The sequence below is a fragment of the Papio anubis genome, chromosome 6 (assembly GCF_008728515.1).
Source record: "Papio anubis isolate 15944 chromosome 6, Panubis1.0, whole genome shotgun sequence".
Taxonomy (NCBI): domain Eukaryota; kingdom Metazoa; phylum Chordata; class Mammalia; order Primates; family Cercopithecidae; genus Papio; species Papio anubis.
This window is the reverse complement of record NC_044981.1, coordinates 94,213,015-94,236,077: the sequence shown is the minus strand read 5'-3', so window position 1 is coordinate 94,236,077 and position 23,063 is coordinate 94,213,015. Positions and strand designations below refer to the sequence as shown.

Here is a 23,063-nt window from a genome sequence, read left to right as displayed (position 1 = left end):
TGTATGAAGATTCTTCAGAGAACTAAAAATAGAACTACTATATGATCCAGCAATTCCACTACTGGGTATAGATCCAACAGAAAGGACATATATATATCGAAGAGATATCTGCACTTCTATGTTTATTGCAGCACTATTTACAATAGCCAAGATTTAGGACCTAAGTGTCCATGCAGCAGATGAATGGATAAAGAAAATGGGGTACATATACACAATGGAATATTATTCAGCCATAAAACCCTCCACAAAACTCTTTTATTTGCAGCAACATGGATAGAACTGGAGGTCATTATGATGAGTGAAATAAGCCAAGCACGGAAAGACAAAGAATGCATGTTTTCACTCATATGTGGGAGTTTGGAAAGTGGATCTCAGAGACTGAGAAGTATTGCGGGGGGGCGGGCCGTGGGGGAACGAGGGGAGATAAACATACACTTAGAAGAAACATACACTTAGAAGAAATAAGACCTGGTGTTCCATAGATCAGTAGGATGACTATAGTTAACATTAATCGATAGTACATGTCAAAATAGCTAGAAGAGAATAATTTGAATGTTCCTAGCACAAAGAAAAGATAAATATTTAAGGGGATGAGTAACCCAGTTATGGTGATTACAGAAATGAATCAAATTATCAGGTGTACCATGAAAATATGTACAGCTATTGTGCATCAAAAAGTTGAAGAAAATAAAAATTTTAATTTTTTCATATACAATATATACTGCATATCGTGTATTGATTCTGTTCATATATAAGTAAATATCCTTACTGTTTTGCCTCATTAGGAGCATTCAGACAGCAAATAATGTGTAGTTCAACATTTTACTAAATATTTTCCATCTTAGTGGATATTTTGTAACAAGATAAATATGATGCAAACTAAAAAAAAGGTGCCAAAGCCGGGCGTGGTGACTCACGCCTGTAATCCTAGCACTTTAGGAGGCTGAGGCGGGCGGATCACAAGGTCAGGAGATCAAGACCATCCTAGCCAATATGGTGAAACCTCGTCTCTACTAAAAATACAAAATATTAGCTGGGCGTGGTGGCGCGCCCTTGTAGTCCCAGCTACTCGGGAGGCTGAGGCAGGAGAATCTTGAACCTGGGAGGTGGAGGTTGCAGTGAGCCAAGATCGCGCCACTGCACTCCAGCCTGGCAACAAAGCGAGACTCCGTTTAAAAAAAAAAAAAAAAAATCTACCAAAATAAATCAAAATGGAGTAAGAGAGACTGCCAGACCATCTTCTTCATGAGAGGTAATGGTCAGAGGCTTCTGAACGTTGGTATGGAAATGAGCCTGCAGGCAGGATTTGTATACAGGGCAGAGGAGGTTTGTAAACTAGGTGAATTATACCTTCAGAGCGCATATAATGTATATTATACTTTTCCTCTGCGTATGCGTCCCAGCCGTATTACCTATGTATCACCTGATCCACCAAGTCTAGACTGAAGAAGTCCTAGCAGGACTACACTATCCATGGCGAGTCAGTACTTGGAGGAGATTATTCCGAAGAGGATTTGTAGCCACTGCCCACTGTATATTGCCTAGGCCCTTTACACTGGCCCCAGTGGAGCGGGAAAGCCAGCAGGAAGCTCCTCCCGCTGGCCTGGGAGCGGGCTGTCCATAGGACCCAAAGCACCTCCCACGGGAGAAACGCCCGGCTTTGCTTCTGGCCCCGCCCCGCCTTCCTCCAGGCCCCTCCCCGCCCCCTCGGCCCCGCCCCATCTCCCCTGCCCCGCCCCTCCTCGCGGCCTCAGCGTCTTCCTTCCGGGTCGCGCTGGGCCGGGTTTGCGGTGGTTGTGCAGCGGCCAGAGAGCCGGGGAGCCGCCCCCGCACCCAGGCCTTCTCGCACTGCGTGGTCGCTGGTGAAGCCCGCTGCGCGCGCCTCTCCCGGACCCTGCAGGGTACGGCCCTTCCTTTATTTCTCCCTCCCGTGGGTCTCTATCTTCTTCCTTCGGCACTGGGGCGGGGCCGGGGCTGAGCCAACGCGCAGCTCCCCGCTTTGGGGAGTCTGGACGCCTGGCAGGGGCCCCCGCTGCCGGCCCCTCCTTGCCCGCTGCCGGCCCCTCCTTGCCCGCTGCCCCGCGCCCCCACTTCACGCTTGCGGCTTGCTGGGGCCCCTGAGAACTGCTGACGTGCTTCGGGCTGTTTCTACGCTACAGTCTGCCTGCAGGCTGTGAGGCGTCGTCCGGAAGTGTGCGCGGCTCAGGGTTGTTTACACCAGGGGGGACTGCGGGTCGCCCACACTCGCGCTCTGTGCTGCCCCGGCAGCCACGCGTCGGCCACACGCGCGCCTGTGCTTGTGATTCCTGTGCCTCCTCCCTTGATTTCCCTCTGACATCCGATGGTTTTTGCCTAACCAGGCCTATGTTTTCTTTCTTCAGGACTGCTACAAGGTGCCCAGCTACAACCTTGTTTCGATGTTTAGGTTTAGGGGTGCCTCTAGAGTGTGATGATGACCATCTGCTTGGCCTCCTTGTCAACATATTTATAACGGGTGTTTTTGGATTTCCTTGATTTCCCAGTGATCATTGCCACAAAGCTTCGAGATGCATTCACAGATTGAAATACAGTATACAAATAACTATTATAGAAGGTGAAGATGGTATAAGCTTGTAGTCAGGTAGTTGCGTCGGCCTGATGCCCGGCTGGCTTTATGCCCCGGAGGGCACACTACCACCAGGTGCAGGGATCTCTGTGGACAGGCTCTGTTCGCAGACACAAGCTGCCTTTTCTGCTGCTTGCGTGCACTCCTCGGTTTCTTAAGTTCAGGTATAGGTATATATTTTTTTCTTTCAGGCTCACTTCCTGCCTCCATTATCCTATATCGCATATTGTATCTGTTGGTTGAGTAGAGAGAGATTCATCCAGAGTCGTGAACGCTCCAATAGTCCTTTATCAGATGAAGGACTTGGGGGAAATGTGCATTATGCTCTAGTAGGCACTCTAAAAGTTCCTTGAATTGGATTCTTCTTTCCATACTTGTGTTCTGAGTACTAACTTTGTTTTTAACTTCTGTCCCAAAAGTTGGCTTTTCTGAACTCTGCATTTTCAAACTCTTCCCTTCTGTTACTGACTTGAAAATCAGATAAATCAGCTCATTGTAAGATGGATAATTTCTTTACTCACGCAATGATGAAATAATGCAATTATAGTACTCTGCACAATGGTACATATGGTGCTTGCACATATGGTCAGTTAACAAAAACTACCCCTTCTTTCTTTACTGTGTTAGTCTCATCCTCTTAATTTTGCTGTGGTTGACATTCTCGATCTTAACTTCGCGGATCTAACTTCAGCGTCCTTTTAAAAAGGCCTTTATCTACATGAATTATATATAAATATCCACCTCCGTTTTCTTCTGGTATTGTTAATGATCTTATTCATATTTAGTGTGAGATAAGAAGGCTCTAACTTTATAATTTTATTACTGACTGCTTCATCATTTGTTGAATTCTATTTTTCCCTGCTGATCAGTCCTATAAATACCATAGGCCCTAAATTCTCGTGTATTCTTGGGACTTTCTGAACGGTCGTGCAGTGTTCTTTGGCTCCCTGTGGTGATCCTGGCTTCTGTGATGCTCTTATTGCTCTAGGTTTATAATGTGTTTTAATGTTTAGGGATTGGAACGATGCCTGGCATATTGTAGACATCACTAAATATTTTTGAAATGAACACATTTAGTGGGGGCAAGTTGATTGCCTTTCTTTGCCTCTTGCCCCTTTAAAATTTTCCTGCCAGTTATTGAGATTCGTTTATTTTAGCTTGCTTTTTCCATGGTCAGTTGAATCATTAACTGTTAGTAAATAAATCCCTTCTGTTGCTCACTCAGAGCTTGCGATTAGAGTTGCTCCTTACAGTTACATGGAGAAGTAGCCTGATTAAAAATCTGCATGCCTTTTGACTTTGCACTGTATCATAGTAACTGTAGTGTGCCTCTCCCCATCACCTATGATTTAGGATGTTCTGTACCTGGTTTCTAAGAGAAAAAATGGTTATCTGAGAGATAAATGGCTGAAGTGTTCCCTGGGACATCCTCATATCCATTTGTATTTTACCATCCCAACTGGATATCTCAAATATAATAAATTTTAAGATGTTGTTACTGTGGACACTTAAAAACCTTATTAGCTCATGAAATAAATGTATGCATTCTTTAAAACAGATCAAGCAATACAGAAATCCTCAAAGGTGGAAGTGAAAGTGCTGTGTACCCACCTACGCAGTAACCTTGTTCCATAAAGATTATCACTGCTTGCAGATTTTAAAAATAATAGATTTAAATCTACTTTTGTTTCATAAATGGCAGTGTACCATGTATAATTTTCTATAGCTTCCACTTAATAATAATGGATGAAAATCCTTCTGTGTCAGTGCATATAATAGTATCTTGTCTTTTTTGTAAGTCTTTTTGGTATTTCATTGTAGGAATAACCCAAAAGTTATTTAGCCAATCCCCTGTTGGCATTTTTCCAAATTTATTACAAACAGAACTGCAAGGATCATTTTTGTGTTTATTCTCTATGTTGTCATATTTGCATGTTAGTTTATTTCCTAAGATATGGAATTGCTAGGTCAGAGGCTACACATAAGTGTTAAATTGTGAGAGATTCTGCCAAAGTACTCCTCAAAAGTTGTTGGTAAGAGTAAATTTAGACAATTTATTAAAATGCTGCTTTTGCCACATCACATTGCGAATAATTGTCAAGGATCTGAGATCATACCCTACTTGCAAGCTAACAGTTTCATGGAAACTGGCAGAAAATATGAGACTCCTGACTGAGAGACAAAACACAACAGTAACGGTAGCCAGAGGATCATCTTATGCTGATTTGCTGGAGCCCTGATTTCCACGGGGTGATGTGACAAGAGCCCAGTGACACTAGCAGGTGAAGTAGGTTGTGTTACAGGAGAGGAATCCTTAGTTTAGGGAACCTGAATCTTTCATAGTGGGCTGCAAATAAACGTGTCTGATCTTTGCCAGAGAGGGAGACATTATCTTTATTTTCCTGCATGGTAAACAAACCTGCCCTCTGTACCAGAGGGAGACATCTCTTTATCTGCCAAGGCTATTTGCTGTGTGAACACCACTGAAAAGATGAAAAATAAAGGCCATCAGTGCCTCTGCTTATATGACATGCAGAAACTTGAGAGACTTGCTAAGATGAAATGATTATTTTTTTATATTTAGTAATTTTTTGGATGAAAAATAGTTTTATTGTGTTAGTATTGCATTTCTTTGCTTATTGATGGGGTTGACTATCTGTATGTTTGTTGGTCATTTGTATTCATTTTTACTTGCATGATCATATCCTTTGCTTAGGTTTCTGTTGAAATGTTCCTCTTTTCTAATTGATTTGTAATAGCTCTTTACATATTGTGGCTATTAACGATTTGGTTCACCATATGCTAGTATTTTGTCATAGTCTATTTTTTAGTGTTTCTTGGGGCTTTTGCTGTATAAAGGTCTTTATTATTTATGTTGCCAGTTCTGCTGTTGTTTTCCTTTATGGCCTCTGGGTTTCCACCCCAAGATTATTAAAATGCTCTTTGTACACATTCTGTTATCATAGATTTAGATTTTTAAAAATGGTTGCTATGGCATACTATCACAAATTTATTTTTCCAAATTGCTGGACATTTTCCTAAAACATTTATTTTGGTAAACTATCCTTTCCCTGTTATTTGACTTGACACATTTGTTGTAAGATACTATATCCTTAATTTGTTGTTTTCTCAAAGCCAACATATCAGTAAGCAAAGTATGTTAGATACTTACTGTGATTATGATTTTGGTTGAATTCAGCCTTAAAGATAATATGTGTAATTGTTCTTAGTGGATTTTATCTTAAAAAATATAAAGTGTCTTTTTTGCCCTGTTTAATGATTTTTGTCTGGGAGTCTACATTGTCTTATATCACTCTTGCCTCTCTGTCAGTTTTGTGTGTACCTAATAGGTCTTTTTTGCCCATATGTTTATTTTCAGTGATTTTACACCATTTTGCTTTACTTGCCTTTCATAAACATCAAACATTCATGTAACTGAGCTGGACTTTTATTTCTCCCTGAAATCTTCCCCCTTTCCAATTTGGAAGTTTGTCTTTTTTTTTTTTTTTTTTTTTTTTTTAGATAGAATCTTGCTCTGTCACCCACGCTGGAGTGCAATGGTGTAATTTTGGCTCACTGCAACCTCCATCTCCTGGACTCAAGTGATCCTCCTGCCTCAGCCTCCCAAGTAGCTGGGACTGCAGGTGCACACCACCATTCCTGGCTAATTTTTGTGTTTTTTGTAGAGATGGGGCTTCACCGTGTTGCCCAGGCTGGTCTCAAACTCCTGGGCTCAAGTGATTCATCCGCCTTGGCCTCCCAAAGTGCTGGGGTTGTAGGTGTGAGCCACTGTGCCTGACCTGGAAGTTTGTCCTTTTTTTGTTTTTGGTTTGTTTTACATTTTTTAAAACTTTTAAATAAGATCATTGTAGATTCATATACAGTTCTAAGAAATAATACAGAGAGATGTAGTCCTGTGTGTATTCACCCAGTTTCTACCTGTGGTAACACCTTGCATAACTATAGTACAATATTATACTCAGGAAATTGACATTGATACAACCTTATTCAGATTTCACCAGTTTTACATGCACCCATCCCTGTGCCTGTTTAGTCGTAAGTAATTTTATATAGATTTCCTGTGAACATCACTGCAGTCAAAATATACAAGGGTTCCATCACAAGGTTACCTTGTACAAAATTGCGTTTATCTCTTAATAGCACAATTTAACCTAGTCATATTAACTTTTTTTTCCCCTCTGCTGCAAGTTTGGAAATTCTGAAACCATCTATAAATGACTCTTTTTTTGCCCTCATTCTTCCCATTAATAAGTTGAGACCTGGATCTCTTGCCTTCTTTACATTCTTGGTTTCATTGATTTGATTTCTTTTCTATAGTTGTATTATTCTGTTCCCACATTGCTATAAAGAAATACCTGAGACTGGGCAATTTATAAAGTAAAGAGGTTTAATTGGCTCACAGTTCCACAGACTTACAGGAAGCATGATGCTAGCTTCTACTAAGCTTTTGCGGAGGCCTCAGGAAACTACAATCATTGTGGCAGGCAAAGCAGGAGCAAGGGTCTTATGTGGCAGGAGCAGGAGGAAGAAAGAGTGGGGGATGCTCTATACACTTTGAAACAAAAAGATCTCTTCAGAACTCTTATGAGAACACCACTAGGGGCATAGTGCTAAACCATTAGAAACCACCCCTATGATCCAGACACCTGCTTCCAGGCCCCACCTCCAGCACTGGGGATTACATTTCAGCATGCAGACACAGATGCAAAACATATCAGTAGTTCTGTTTTTTTTTTTTTTTTTTTTTTTTTTTCTCTAACCAGTTTTTAAAATTTTACCAGTATCGTATCACTTAGATTTAACTATAAGATCACTGGTTACTTGAATAGTATGTCTTCCCTATTTTTGAAATATTTAATTCTGTTTTTTTTTTTTTTTTTTTTGTTTTGTTTTGTTTTGGTTTTTTTTACTGGGATAAATTTTTAAGTAATAGTTTCAGGAAGAGTTATGGGAAGTATACTTGCATATCTAGAATATTTTTTATTTTATTTTGTTATTTCTATGTGAATAAGAGTTATGAGCCATTTTTTTTTCCTTTAGAATTTCCTTGAATTTAAATCAGCTTCAGTCTTTATCTTATATAGATGTTAGGTTTCTTGTATATGTGCACTAGGTCATTTATTTGTCTCTTTTAATTTTCAATTTATTTCAGTCACCACCTTTTAATTTCTGAGAAAATTTTTAAGTTAGTTTGTACTTATTTTATGGATCCTATAACCTATTAGTTTACACTGAATAATGATTTTTTAAAAAAACTGTTGTCCTAATTTTGGCATTAACTTTTATTGAATGCCATTTGCTGTAATTGCCTGTTTCCCTGTCTTTAAAATGGTTAATTCTGTTTAGACGTATAAATGCAGATCTATGTTGACCATCTTGTTCCTGGTCTGAAATATTTCATGTCATGAAGATCACTATTCTGTTTTCCAGACAGGTAGTTTCCTAAGGCAAGATGAGTGGTTGGGGCTGTGTGAGCAGGCTTTGCCCTTGGCAGAATAAGTGGGCAGAACATGCCAAGTAGTACTTATCTTTAAAGAGACCAGACAAGTAAGCTAGCATGTGCATAAACACATCAATACTAGGGTATCAGGTTTACAACTTGACTTGTTTTGACTGAAAGCAAAAGCACACAGAACAGTTACATCATCCTAAAAATTCCTTGTATGACCCGTTCGTAGTTACTATAGTCAATTTCTCTTTCTTCCCTTAACCCTGGGCAATCACTGATCTATCTGCCTTTCCTATTTGCCTTTTCCAAAGTATCACATAAATGAAATCATACAATATGTAGTTTTTGCATCAGACCTCTGTCACTTAACAAAATGCATTTTAAGATTCATCTATATTATTGCCTGGATTGGTAGTTATTTCTTTTTTTTTTTTTTTTCCTGAGTAGTAACTCATTGTATGGCTATAACACTGTCCATTCATCTGTCAAGGACATCTTAGATGTTTCTAAGTTGGAACAATTATGAATAAACCTGCTATAAACGTTTGTATACAGGTTTTTGGTTGAATAGGTTTTCAGTACACTTGAGTAAATACCTTGGAGTGGGATTGCTGGATGGTTTGGTAAGGGTGGATGGAACTTTATAATAAACTACCAAACTGTTTTTCAAAGTGGGTATATGATTTTGCATTCCCACTAGAAATGTTTGCAGAATCTAATTTGGTATCTTAAAATTTGATTCATTTGTAATTAACTCTTCCCAGGTCTTCCCCTAAGAGTAAATACTTCTCAGGTCTAAGATGAAATACTTTCTCAGAGTTTACTCTTTTGAAACTGTACTTGATCTTGCTCTTCAGTAATATGTTTGCTAGGACATGTACAAGTATCCCATAAGAGAAAAAAAGATATTATCAAGTAGATGAAAGGGCAAGCACAGACTGGGAGAAAACATCTGCAAAAACGTCTAACAAAGAATGTGTATCCAGTGCATATAAAGAACTCTTACAACTCCATAATAAGAAAACAACAACAAAAAAATGGATTAGAAAATAGACACTGCACTAAAGGAGATACAGATGGCAAATAAGCACATGAAAAGATGTTCCATGTCATGAATCAATTGAGAAGTTCAAATTAAAACCACAGGGTATCACCACCCACCCACTAGAATGGATGAAGATAGACCATATTAACTATTGATGAGGATGTGGAGCAACTGGAACTCTCATATGTTGATGTCAGAATGTAAAATGCTACAGCCACTTTGGAAATAATTTGGTACTAGAAACAACCCAAATGGTTCACAACAACTGAATTGATATGCCTATGTAGCTGACCCTTGAACAACATGGGTTTGAACTGTGAAGGTATTTGCTTATATGCAGTTTTTTTCCGATAAATATAGAAAAATTTTGGAGGTTTGCAACAATTTGAAAAAACTTGCAGATTGCATAGCCTGGAAATATATATATATAAGATATTTCATGAATACATAAAATATTTGTAGATACTAGTCTATTTTATAATTTACTGCCATAAATAGCACACAAATATATTATAAAAAGTTAAAATTTATCAAAAGGTGATCACACACTTACAGAATGTACATGCTTCCATTTGCAGTTGACAGAAATGTAAACAAATGTAAATTCAATATTAAATCATAACTCCATAGAATTAGATGTAGTACATACTATACTACTGTAATAATTTCATGATCACCTCCAGTTGCTATTGCAGTGAGCTCCAATATTGCAGCTATCAGCTTCCAGTGCTGTGTGAAGCTAATCATCTACACATGAGCAGTTTGTCTCTCTAGTAAATTGTGTATTACAGTAAGAAGTGATTTCTTTCTGATTCTCATGTATTTTTCACTGTGCTTAGTGTAATACCATAAAATTTGAATAACACCATGGGACTCTTAGAAAGTGCCACTGGTAATTCTGGGAATGTTTCCAAGAAACAGAGCGAAGTCATGACATTACAAGCAAAAACTGACTTGCTTGTTATGTACCATAGATTACAGTCTGCAGCTATGGTTACCTGTCGTTTCAAGACAAATGAATCCAGCAAAAGGACCACTGTAAAAAAAGAAAAGAGAATTTATGTAGCTGTTGCTACAGTTATATGAGCAGGTGCAAAACCTTGCACTTTTTGTGAAATACCACTTTATCTCATATTGAAAATGCAGCTCTTATGTGGGTGCAGGATTGCTATAAGAAAGGCATACTTGTAGACTCTAATATGTTTTGAGAGAAAGTGAAGTTAATGTATGACAGCTTAAAGCAAAAGGAAGGTGAAGGATCTAAAGCTAGAGAATTTAATGCCAGCAAAGGATGGTTTGATAATTGTAGAAAGAAGTTTGACTTTACAAATGTTAAGATAACAGGAAAGGCAGTTGCTACTGTTCAAGAGGCAGCAGATGATTTCCCAGATACCATTAAAATAATTGAGGAGAAAGGCTATCTGCTTAAATGGGGTTCTTTCTCTCTTGTTTTGTTTGTTCTGTTTTGTTTCGTTTCATTTTGTTTCGTTTCCATCCTTCCATCCATCCATCCTTCTTTTTTTTTTTAATTATACTTTATGTTCTAGGGTACATGTGCACAACGTGCAGGTATGTTACATATGTATACATGTGCCATGTTGGTGTGCTGTATCCATTAACTCATCATTTACATTAGGTATAACTCCTAATGCTATCCCTTCCCTCTCCCACCACCCACAACAGGCCCTGGTGTGTGATGTTCCCCTTCCTGTGTCCAAGTAATCTCATTGTTCAGTTCCCACCTATGAGTGAGAACATGCGGTGTTTGGTTTTCTGTTCTTGCAATAGTTTGCTGAGAATGATGGTTTCCAGCTACATCCATGTCCCTACAAAGGACATGAACTCATCCTTTCTTATGGGCTGCATAGTATTCCATGGTGTATATGTGCCATATTTTCTTAATCCAGTCTGTTGTTGATGGAAATTTGGGTTGGTTCCAAGTCTTTGCTATTGTGAATGGTGCCGCAGTAAACATACATGTGCATATGTCTTTATAGCAGCATGATTTATAATCCTTTGGGTATATACCCTGTAATGGGATGGCTGGGTGAAATGGTATTTCTAGTTCTAGATCCTTGAGGAATCGCCACACTATCTTCCACAATGGTTGAACTAGTTTACAGTCCCACCAACAGTGTAAAAGTGTTCCTGTTTCTCCACATCCTCCCCAGCACCTGTTGTTTCCTGACTTTTTAATGATTGCCATTCTAACTGGTGTGAGATGGTATCTCATTGTGGTTTTGATTTGCATTTCTCTGAAGGTGAGTGATGATGAGCTTTTTTTCATGTGTCTGTTGGCTGCATAAATGTCTTCTTTTGAGAAGTGTCTGTTCATATCCTTTGCCCACTTTTTGATGGGGTTGTTTATTTTTTTCTTGTAAATTTGTTTGAGTTCTTTGTAGGTTCTGGATATTAGCCCTTTCTCAGATGAGTAGATTGCAAAAAAATTCTCCCATTCTGTAGGTTGCCTGTTCACTCTGATGGTAGTTTCTTTTGCTGTGCAGAAGCTCTTTAGTTTAATTAGATCCCATTTGTCAATTTTGGCTTTTGTTGCCGTTGCTTTTGGTGTTTTCGACATGAAGTCCTTGCCTATGCCTGTGTCCTGAATGGTATTGCCTAGGTTTTCTTCTAGGGTTTTTATGGTTTTAGTTCTAACATTTAAGTCTCTAATCCATCTTGAATTAATTTTTGTATAAGGAGTAAGGAAGGGATCCAGTTTCAGCTTTCTGCATATGGCTAGCCAGTTTTCCCAGCACCATTTATTAAATAGGGAATCCTTTTCCCATTTCTTGTTTTTCTCAGGTTTGTCAAAGATCAGATGGTTGTAGATGTGTGGTATTATTTCTGAGGACTCTGTTCTGTTCCATTGGTCTATATCTCTGTTTTGGTACCAGTACCATGCTGTTTTGGTTACTGTAGCCTTGTAGTATAGTTTGAAGTCAGGTAGCGTGATGTCTCCAGCTTTGTTCTTTTGACTTAGAATTTTCTTGGCAATGCGGGCTCTTTTTTGGTTCCATATGAACTTTAAAGTAGTTTTTTTCCAATTCAAAAGTCATTGGTAGCTTAATGGGGATGGCATTGAATCTATAAATTACCTTGGGCAGTATGGCCATTTTCATGATATTGATTCTTCCTATCCATGAGCATGGTATGTTCTTCCATTTGTTTGTGTCCTCTTTTATTTCATTGAGCAGTGGTTTGTAGTTCTCCTTGAAGAGGTCCTTCACATCCCTTGTAAGTTGGATTCCTAGGTATTTTATTCTCTTTGAAGCTATTGTGAATGGGAGTTCATTCATGATTTGGCTCTCTGTTTGTCTGTTATTGGTGTATATGAATGCTTGTGATTTTTGCACATTGATTTTGTATCCTGAGACTTTGCTGAAGTTGCTTATCAGCTTAGGGAGAGTTTCAGCTGAGACGATGGGGTTTTCTAAATATACAATCATGTCATCTGCAAACAGGGACAATGTGACTTCTTCTTTTCCTAATTGAATATCCTTTATTTCTTTCTATTGCCTGATTTCCCTGGCCAGAACTTCCAACACTATGTTGAATAGGAATGGTGAGAGAGGGCATCGCTGTCTTGTGCCAGTTTTTAAGGGGAATGCTTCCAGTTTTTGCCCATTCAGTATGATATTGGCTGTGGGTTTGTCATAAATAGCTCTTATTATTTTGAGATATGTTCCATCAATACCAAATTTATTGAGAGTTTTTAGCATGAAGGGCTGTTGAATGTTGTCAAAGGCCTTTTCTGCATCTATTGAGATAATCATGTGGTTTTTGTCTTTGGTTCTGTTTATATGCTGGATTACGTTTATTGATTTGCGTATGTTGACCCAGCCTTGCATCCCAGGGATGAAGCCCACTTGATCATGGTGGAAAAGCTTTTTGATGTGCTGCTGGATTCGGTTTCCCAGTATTTTATTGAGGATTTTTGCATCGATGTTCATCAGGAATATTGATCTAAAATTCTCTTTTTTTGTTGTGTCTCTGCCAGGCTTTGGTATCAGGATGATGTTGGCCTTATAAAATGGGTTAGGGAGGATTCCCTCTTTTTTTATTGATTGGAATAGTTTAAGAAGGAATGGTACCAGCTCCTCCTTGTACGTCTGGTAGAATTCGGCTGTGAATCCGTCTGGTCCTGGACTTTTCTTCATTGTTAGGCTATTAATTATTGCCTCAATTTCAGAGCCTGCTATTGATCTATTCAGGGATTCAACTTCTTCCTGGTTTAGTCTTGGGAGAGTATATGTGTCCAGGAATTTGTCCATTTCTTCTAGGTTTTCTAGTATATTTGTGTAGAGGTGTTTATAGTATTCTCTGATGGTAGTTTGTATTTCTGTGGGGGTGGTGGTGATATCCCCTTTATCATTTTTTATTGCGTCTATTTGATTCTTCTCTCTTTTCTTCTTTATTAGTCTTGCTAGTGGTCTATCAATGTTGTTGATCTTTTCAAAAAACCAGCTCCTGGATTCATTGATTTTTTTTGAAGGATTTTTTTGTGTCTCTATCTCCTTCAGTTCTGCTCTGATCTTAGTTTTTTCTTGCCTTCTGCTAGCTTTTGAATGTATTTGCTCTTGCTTCTCTAGTTCTTTTAACTGTGATGTTAGGGTGTCAATTTTAGATCTTTCCTGCTTTCTCTTGTGGGCATTTAGTGGTATAAATTTCCCTCACACACTGCTTTAAATGTGACCCAGAGATTCTGGTATGTTGTATCTTTGTTCTCATTGGTTTCAAAGAACATCTTTATTTCTGCCTTCATTTTGTTATGTACCCAGTAGTCATTCAGAAGTAGGTTGTTCAGTTTCCATGTAGTTGAGTGGTTTTGATTGAGTTTCTTAGTCCTGAGTTCTAGTTTGATGGCACTGTGGTCTGAGAGATAGTTGGTTATAATTTCTGTTCTTTTACATTTGCTGAGGAGTGCTTTACTTCCAACTGTGTGGTCAATTTTGGAATAAGTGCAATGTGGTATTGAGAAGAATGTATATTCTGTTGCTTTGGGGTGGAGAGTTCTGTAGATGTCTATTAGGTCCGCTTGGTGCAGAGTTGATTTCAATTCCTGGATATCCTTGTTAACTTTCTGTCTCATTGATCTGTCTAATGTTGACAGTGGGATCTGTCTAATGTTGACAGTGGGGTGTTAAAGTCTCCCATTATTATGATATGGGAGTCTAAGTCTCTTTGTAAGTCTCTAAGGACTTGCTTTATGAATCTGGGTGCTCCTGTATTGGGTGCACATATATTTAGGATAGTTAGCTTTTCTTGTTCAATTGATCCCTTACAATTATGTAATGGCCTTCTTTGTCTCTTTTGATCTTTGATGGTTTAAAGTCTGTTTTATCAGAGAGTAGGATCGCAACCCCTACCTTTTTCTGCTTTCCATTTGCTTGGTAGATCTTCCTCCATCCCTTTATTTTGAGCCTATCTGTGTCTCTGCATGTGAGATGGGTCTCCTGAATATAGCCAACTGATGGGTCTTGACTCTTTATCCAATTTTCCAGTCTGTGTCTTTTAATTGGACCATTTAGCGCATTTACATTTAAGGTTAATATTATTGTGTGTGAACTTGATTCTGTCATTGTGATGTTAGCTGGTTATTTTGCTCGTTAGTTGATGCAGTTTCTTCCTAGCATGGATGGTCGTTACAATTTGGCATGTTTTTGCAATGGCTGGTTCGGGTTGTTCCTTTCCATGTTTAGTGTTTCCTTCAGGAGCTCTTGTAGGGCAGGCCTAGTGGTGACAAAAATCTCTCAGCATTTGCTTGTCTGTAAAGGATGTTATTTCTCCTTCACTGATGAAACTTAGTTTGGCTGGATATGAAATTCTGGGTTGAAAATTCCTTTCTTTAAGAATGTCGAATATTGGCCCCCACTCTCTTATGGCTTGTAGAGTTTCTGCCGAGAGATCTGCTGTTAGTCTGATGGGCTTCCCTTTGTGGGTAACCTGACCTTTCTCTCTGGCTGCCCTTAACATTTTTTCCTTCATTTCAACTTTGGTGAATCTGACAATTATGTGTCTTGGAGTTGCTCTTCTCGAGGAGTATCTTTGTGGCGTTCTCTGTATTTCCTGAATTTGAATGTTGGCCTGCCTTGCTAGGTTGGGGAAGTTCTCCTGGATAATATCCTGCAGAGTGTTTTCCAACTTGGTTCCATTCTCACTGTCACTTTCTAGGTACACCAATCAGACGTAGATTTGGTCTTTTCACATAATCCCATATTTCTTGGAGGCTTTGTTCATTTCTTTTTACTCTTTTTTCTCTAAACTTCTCTTCTTGCTTCATTTCATTCATTTGATCTTCAATCACTGATACTCTTTCTTCCAGTTGATCGAGTCGGTTACTGAAGCTTGTGCATTTGTCACGTAGTTCTCGTGTCATGGTTTTCATCTCTATCAGGTCATTTATGGACTTCTCTGCATTGGTTATTCTAGTTATCCATTCGTAAAATCTTTTTTCAAGGTTTTTAATTTCTTTGTGCTGGGTTCATAGTTGCTCCTTTAGCTCTGAGATGTTTGATTGACTGAAGCCTTCTTCTCTAAACTTGTCAAAGTCATTCTCCGTCCAGCTTTGTTCCTTTGCTGGCGAGGAGCTACGTTTCTTTGGAGGGGGAGAGGCACTCTGATTTTTTGAATTTTCAGCTGTTCTGCACTGCTTTTTCCCCATCTTTGTGGTTTTAACTGCCTTTGGTCTTTGATGATGGTGACATACAGACGGGGTTTTGGTGTGGATGTCCTTTCTGTTTGTTAGTTTTCCTTCTAACAGTCAGGACCCCTCGGCTACAGGTCTGTTGGAGTTTTCTTGAGGTCCACTCCAGACCCTGTTTGCCTAGGTATCAGCAGCGGAGGCTGCAGAAGAGAGAATATTGCTGAACAACAAGTGTTGCTGTCTGATTGTTCCTCTGGAAGCTTCGTCTCAGAGGTGTACCCGTCCGTGTGAGGTGTGAGGTGTCAGTCTGCCCCTAGTGGGGGATGTCTCTCAGTTAGGCTACTTGGGAATCAGGGACCCGCTTGAGCAGACAGTCTGTCAGTTCTGAGATCTCAGCCTCCGTGTTGGAAGAATCACTACTCTCTTCAAAGCTGTCAGACAGGGACATTTACATCTGCAGAGGTTTCTGCTGCTTTTTGTTTAGCTATGCCCTGTCCCCAGAGATGGAGTCTACAGAGGCAGGCAGGCCTCCTTGAGCTGCAGTGGGCTCCACCCAGTTCGAACTTCCCGGCAGCTTACCTACTTAAGCTTCAGCAATGGTGGGCGCCACTCCCCCAGCCTCGCTGCCACCTTGCAGTTAGATCTCAGACTGCTGTGCTAGCAATGAGGGTGGGACCCTCTGAGCCAGGTGTGGGATATAATCTCCTGGTGTGCCGTTTGCTAAGAACTTGGTAAAGCACAGTATTAGGGTGGGAGTGACCTGATTTTCCAGGTGTTGTGTGTCATGGTTTTCCTTGGCTAGGAAAGGGAATTCCCTTCCCCCTTGCGCTTCCCAGGTGAGGGGATGCCTCGCCCTGCTTTTGCTCTCACTTGTTGGGCTGCACCCACTGTCTTGCACCGACTGTCCGACACGCCCCAGTGAGATGAACCCGGTACCTCAGTTGGAAATGCGGAAATCACCCATCTTCTCTGTCGCTCACACTGGGAGCTGGAGACTGGAGCTGTTCCTATTCGGCCATCTTGGCACCCAATCCCATCCACCCTTCTTGACTTGTCTTCCTTCCATCTTGTCTTTTTTTTTTTTTTTTTTTTTTGAGACAGGATCTTGCTCTGTCACCCAGGCTCGAGTGCAATGGCATGATCACAGCTTATTGTAGCCCCAGGCTCCTGAGGTGGAAGCAGTCCTCCCAGGTAGCTAGGATTACAGGTGCACACCACCACACTTGGCAATTTTTTTATGTTTTATTTTTGTAGAGGCAGGGTCTCCCTGTGTTGCTTAGGCTGGTCTTGAACTCCTGGTCTCAAGTGATCCTTCTGCCTTGGCCTCCCAAAGTGCATGAGCCATTGCACCCAGCCTCAGTCAGGTTTTAAATGCAGACAAAGTGCCCTATTCTGGGGGGAAAAAAAAGCCACAAAAGACATTTGTTATTAAAGAAGTAAAGCAAGCACCAAGATTTAAGGCAGGAAGGGACAGAGTAACTGGTGTTTTGTGCAAATGCATCTGCGTTTATGATCAAGATTCCCCTTATTTGTAAAGCTACTAACCCCCAGCCTTAAACAGAAAAGGTAAATGCCACTTATTAGTCTTTTGGTTATGTAACAAGAAGGCCTGGACAGTGAGAATTCTTTTTCTTGATTGATTTCATCAATGCTTTCTCCCTGAAGTCAGGAGGTATTAATACCTTGCTATAAGGGACTGCGTTTTAAAGTTCTTTTGGTATCAGACAAGGTCCCTGGCCACCCAGAACTCCACGAGTTTAACACTGAAGATGTCGAATTATTCCACTTGTCCCCACATGCAATGTCCCTAATTCAGCCTGCAGATCAGGGGGTCGTAAGGAGCTTTAAGGCTTATTATACATGGTACTCTATGGAAAGAACTGTCAGCTCTGTGGATGAGAACCTCAACAGAGAGAACCTGTATGTTCAGAAGGATTACACCATAAATATGCCATTGTTACAGAAAAAACTGTGAAGGCCATCAAGACTCAAACAATAAGAAAATTAAAGAAAACTGTACCGATAGTGTACGTGACTTCACAGGATATATGACAGAACCAATCAAGGAAATCATGAACAAGATTGTAGATATGGCAAAAAAAAAAAAAAAAAAAAAAAAAAAGGTGCAGGGGGAGGAGGATGAAGGGTTTCAAAATACGGATCTTAGAGAAATTCAAGAGCTAATAGACTGCACACCAGAGGAGTTAACAGAAAACGACTTGGTGGAGACGAGTGTTTTTGAATTAGTGCCAGATGACGAGGAAGAAGACATAAAAGAAGCAGTGCCAGAAAACAAATTGACATTAGACAATCTGGCAGAAAGTTCCAATTATTCTGGACGGTTTTGACTTCTTTTACAACATGGACCCTTCTGTGACATGGACACTGCAACTAAAGCAAACGGTAGAAGAAGGATTGGTACTGTATAGAGATATTTTTGGAGAAATGAAAAAGCAAAAAATCAGGCAGAAATTATAGTATATTTCCATAAAGTTGCACCAAATGTGCCTGCCTCTCCTGCCTCTTTTTATACCTCCTCCATCACTTTCACCTCTGTAGTCTGAATAGCAAGGTCTACCCCTCCTCTTCCTCCTCCCTCCTCAGCCTACCCAGCCTACTCAACATGAAGATCAGACTGAAGACCTTTGTGGTAATTCACTTTCACTTAATGAGTAGTCAGTATATTTTCTCTTATGATTTTCTTAACAATACTTCCTTTTCTCTAGCTTACTTTATGGTAAGAATACATTATATAACTTATAAAATATGTTAATCAACTGTTTATGTTATTGGTAAGCCTTCTGGTCGACAGTAGGCTATTAGTAAAGTTTTGGGTAAGTCAAAAGTTATACTCAGATTTTTTAAAATTTATTTTTAGTAGAGACAGTGTTTTTCCATATTGGCCAGGCCGGTCTCAAACTCCTGACCTCTGGTGATCCACCTGCCTCAGCTTCCCAGAGTGCTGGGATTACAGGCATGAGCCTCTATGCCAGCCTATATTCAGATTTTTTACTGCACAGGGGGTCAGTGCCCCAATCCCATACATTGTTCAAGGGTCAACTGTATAATAGGATTTGATTCAGAATAAAAAGGAAATGAATTACTCATACACATAGCATCATGGGTACATCTGGAAGACAGGCTGAATAAAATAAGCTAGATATAAAATAATACAGTTGATCCTCAAACAACATGAAGGTTAGGGGTGCCGATCCCCCATGCAGTTGATCTAGCTATAATTTTTTACTCCCCATAAGCTTAAATACCACTGAATACCCTATGGTTGACTGGAAGCCTTACTGATAACATATACAGTTGGTTAATATATGTTTTATATGTTATATGTATTGTATACTGTACTCTTACAATGAAATAGGCTAGAGAAAGAAAATATTAAGAAAATCATAAGAAAGAGAAAATATATTTACTCTTCATTAAGTGGAAATGGGTCATCATAAAGGTCTTCATCCTCATTGTCGTCATGTTAAATAGGCTGAGAGGGAGGAAGAGGATGGGTCAGTCTTGCTGTCTCGGAGATCACAGAGACAGAAGAAAAGGCACATATAAGTGGACCCACACAGTTCAAACCTGGGTTGTTTAAGGGTCAACTATACATACTATATTATTTCACTTTCATATAATTCTGGAATAAAGGACAATCTGGTTTGTAGTGACAGAAAGCAGATCAGTTTTTGCCTGGCGCAGGTTGTGGATAGGTGATTGACCAGGGAACCTTTTAGGCTGGGGTAATATTCTGTCTCTTGGTTTTGGTGGTGGTTATGTTGGTTTCTGTCATTGTCAAAACTCATCAAATTATATGCTTAAAGTGGGGTGCGTTTTATACTAAAGTTAATTTAACAGTATTAAACCATTTTAGTTAGTTGCTATTTTAACTATAATGGCAAGCTATGACAGACGTATTGTCCTTGGATTTTTGTTAGGCATTTTTTGTTATATTTTTTTCTAGGTAAAATGTTCTCTATGTTAATGTACAAAAATATATGGCTAATATTTGGCTACAGTAAATTCACATAATTAGTATGACTTTAATAAACAAAATATCATTTTTTCTTTCTTCAGTAAGTTCCTTAAATTTATCCTCAACCAGATATCTCCAATTTTTAATATTTCAGTTAAATATGCATTGCGTATCTGCTAAAGATTTAGGGTTATTCCAGATTCACAGTTCTTCTCATTCAGATGGCTTATTCTTACCCATCATTAAACCCTGAAGAAAAAGGTAATATATAGGTAATATAACAATGGAATGTATTTCTAAGTTATGTTGTGTCATCTTACCTGTGTAATTAGAAACATATCCTTTCTTGACACTCTGAGATAGCATCTTGGGCAGGAAGAAGGTTTCCAGATCCATTATATCAGAAAAACAACAACAACAAGAACAAAAGCCATTCCACTCGTCCTATAACTCTACTTAAAAAAAAAAAAAAAAGATTTCTTCAATTCCTTTTTCTGCTTTTCTTGCTACTAAAGATTGATTATGAAATATTTCAGAAGTTTAGATATGCTTGTTAAAGAAACTCTAGGAAAGAAAGAATACATTCTGCAGAACTAACCTTTATCAATTCGTAGTTTAAATTTGTTCTGAATCTTATCTCTTGTTTTCCAATAGATGCGTTCCTAGTTGACTTCTTGGTTACCTCTTGCTTAGTTCCTGCCATTTATTCATTAACTCAGCAGAAGATTTTGCAGAGTCTACTGTGTTCCAGACTTTTTGCATCATTTCCTTGATTTTTGAGATCTACCTTGATTCCTTGAAGAGAGTGGTACTATTTACCTCTGGTTTTTAAGGTTTTTGCTCTCCTTTTAGATTTTTCTTCCTGGCCTGGTTCCCTTGCCTTCTCCATTTGCTTCATTTGCTTGGATTTTCAAGAAGCTTTGAAGCTGGATAGGAGTCTCCAGTCTTCCTCTTGATCCATATGTTTCAGGTAAGAACTCCACCTATTTTTTCTACATTGGGGCCTTATTGATTTGAAAAATACAGTCATAATAAAAATGGTTGTTTTTTTTTTTTTCTTTTTTTTTGAGACGGAGTCTCGCTCTGTGGCCCAGGCTGGAGTGCAGTGGCCGGAACTCAGCTCACTGCAAGCTCCGCCTCCCGGGTTTACGCCATTCTCCTGCCTCAGCCTTCCGAGTAGCTGGGACTACAGGCGCCCACCATCTCGCCCGGCTAGTTTTTTGTATTTTTTTAGTAGAGACGGGGTTTCACCATGTTAGCCAGGATGGTCTCGATCTCCTGACCTCGTGATCCGCCCGTCTCGGCCTCCCAAAGTGCTGGGATTACAGCCTTGAGCCACTGCGCCCGGCCAATAAAAATGTTTTAACTGGGGAAGAATTTATTTAGAGGAAGAGAGAGGCACATAAAGCCTTAAGATACCATCCCAAGTAATTTCCATACTGACACTATTACATTTTTTCAGTGTTTTTTAAGATCTAGTACAATTAGAATATCAATAATTATGATGAAGAAAAAGAGGAGTTTTTCCAGTGCTTGGCCTTTGCTCCTTTACATCCATCTAATACCAGAACAATATTAACCTGTTTTGTTACCTTTGCTCTTATATTACAGCCTGTCTCTTCTCTCTTTCTCTCTTTTTTTTTTTTTTTTTTTTTTTTGAGACGGAGTCTCGCTCCGTCGCCCAGGCTGGAGTGCAGTGGTGCGATCTTTGCTCACTGCAACTTCTGCTTCCCGGGTTCAAGCGATTCTCCGTCTCTTTTGTCTTAACTCGTAGGTTATCTCTTTAAGAAATTCTGTTTCAGCCATAGTTTTTCCAGTTCTCCATAATCAACGTACCACTTTAACATAGATTTGGAGTGCAAAAACATCGTTGTATTTGAGGAAATAGCTTTCTTTTACCTCTCTAATCATCTCTTTCATGAATCTTTCTTTAATTTCAATCAGAGTTTCTTTGTGACCAGAATCAAGACTCTTATGTATTCAGAAGCTGCTTTTGTACTAACAGAAGTTGCCACTTTTTTCATTCTCTTTGAACAGTAAAATTTCAATGTATGTACTATTCCTTCTTGGATGGCTTCAAAGAAGTTCATACATTTGATTTTTACCTGTTGCGTTTCAGTTTTTATTACCCATTTCCTCTCTCTTTTTCTCTGTATCAAGATATGGAACATTTCTTGCATCATTTTTTGGTTTACATGTGCCTTATCATAAAGAATCGCTGGTTTCATTTCTGTGTTTATTTTAAACTGATTTATTTTAATTCTCTTATGCCGTCTACTCTTCCAATCTCCGTAAAACAACACATGTTTATTGAGCATATATTGGCATGTGCTAGGCCTTAAGGGTATAGTTATAATTAAGGCATGTTCTCCAAACTTGAGGGATTCATCGTCTATTCAGGTAGAGAAATATTTCAGCATGTAAGGAATAGCAAATAATATGAACATAGAAGAGCAGAGGAAAGGTGCATGGTAGATAAAGTATGAACCTGACCTTGAAGGTTGAGTAAGAGAGTGCCAAGCAGTGGAAGAGAGTGGGCATTCCAGAGCCATCCAGCCTTAGTTGAAGATTTCAGGATGCTGAGGCATGAAAGCAGGAGTGCTGCTGAGGGCATGGTGGAGGTTCTGATGGGTCTACAGCAAGGGTGGTGGGTGTGGACATGAAAGGGAAGGGGAGGGCGGGCTCAAAGTTAGATTGAATGTTCTTGTATATCATGTTATCAAAAAGACAGCCTTCCTTTAATGGTACCTCTGTGTATATGAGAAGAATTAGGAAGAAGAAAACCTGGGAGGAGACTGAGAAGTTACCAGAGGCAAAAGGGGGCATAAGAGCACAAGTTGGTATAAAAGCTAGAGGGGGCTGGCCAGGAAAGAGAACTGATAGGAATTTCAGATGCTGCATCAAATTCACGTATCATTCCCCTCTTTTTCCATTAATGCTTTCTTTCATTCCCCTATGTTTTGATTTCTAGATTCAAGCAGAAAAGTCCTTCCCCAAAATAGTGTGTCTTGATCGGTTTCAGCAGGATTCAGAAATAATAATCATTTAAGGGTCGGCCTTTTTTCTTGAGTCATTACCACATGGAGCATTCTAATTACATTTTGGTACTATGTAGCAAAGCTGTCTAAACTTACTCTTTTTTTTCCCCCCCTATGACTTCATTGACATGTCTCTCTGGGCTCTTTTGCAAGTAAATATTGTTACAATTTGCCTTCTATGTATGCCTGTGCCTTATTGCCTGTCCTTTTTGTCTTTTTCCATGTTTTTTCACTTTAGTATATGTTGAGAATCCTCTTTTCCATTTTAAAGTTGTTTTCAGGT

At 39.4% G+C, this 23,063-nt stretch overlaps 1 protein-coding gene across 4 annotated transcripts in view; it reads left to right on the top strand.

Moving 5' to 3' along the window:
• The first annotated feature begins 1,702 nt into the window (after nt 1–1,702).
• The window catches only part of FBXL4 (F-box and leucine rich repeat protein 4), an 81,589-nt gene continuing 60,228 nt past the window's right edge, over nt 1,703–23,063 (top strand). For 2 of the 4 annotated variants that reach the window (XM_021937627.2, XM_003897938.5), the window contains exons 1-2: nt 1,703–1,901; nt 20,595–20,712. The gene's annotated coding sequence lies outside the window, so the exon portion shown is untranslated. Of the gene's footprint in view, nt 1,902–20,396; nt 20,713–23,063 lie in introns of all 4 variants that reach the window. The other 2 variants (XM_021937625.2, XM_003897939.3) reach the window with 2 other exon arrangements.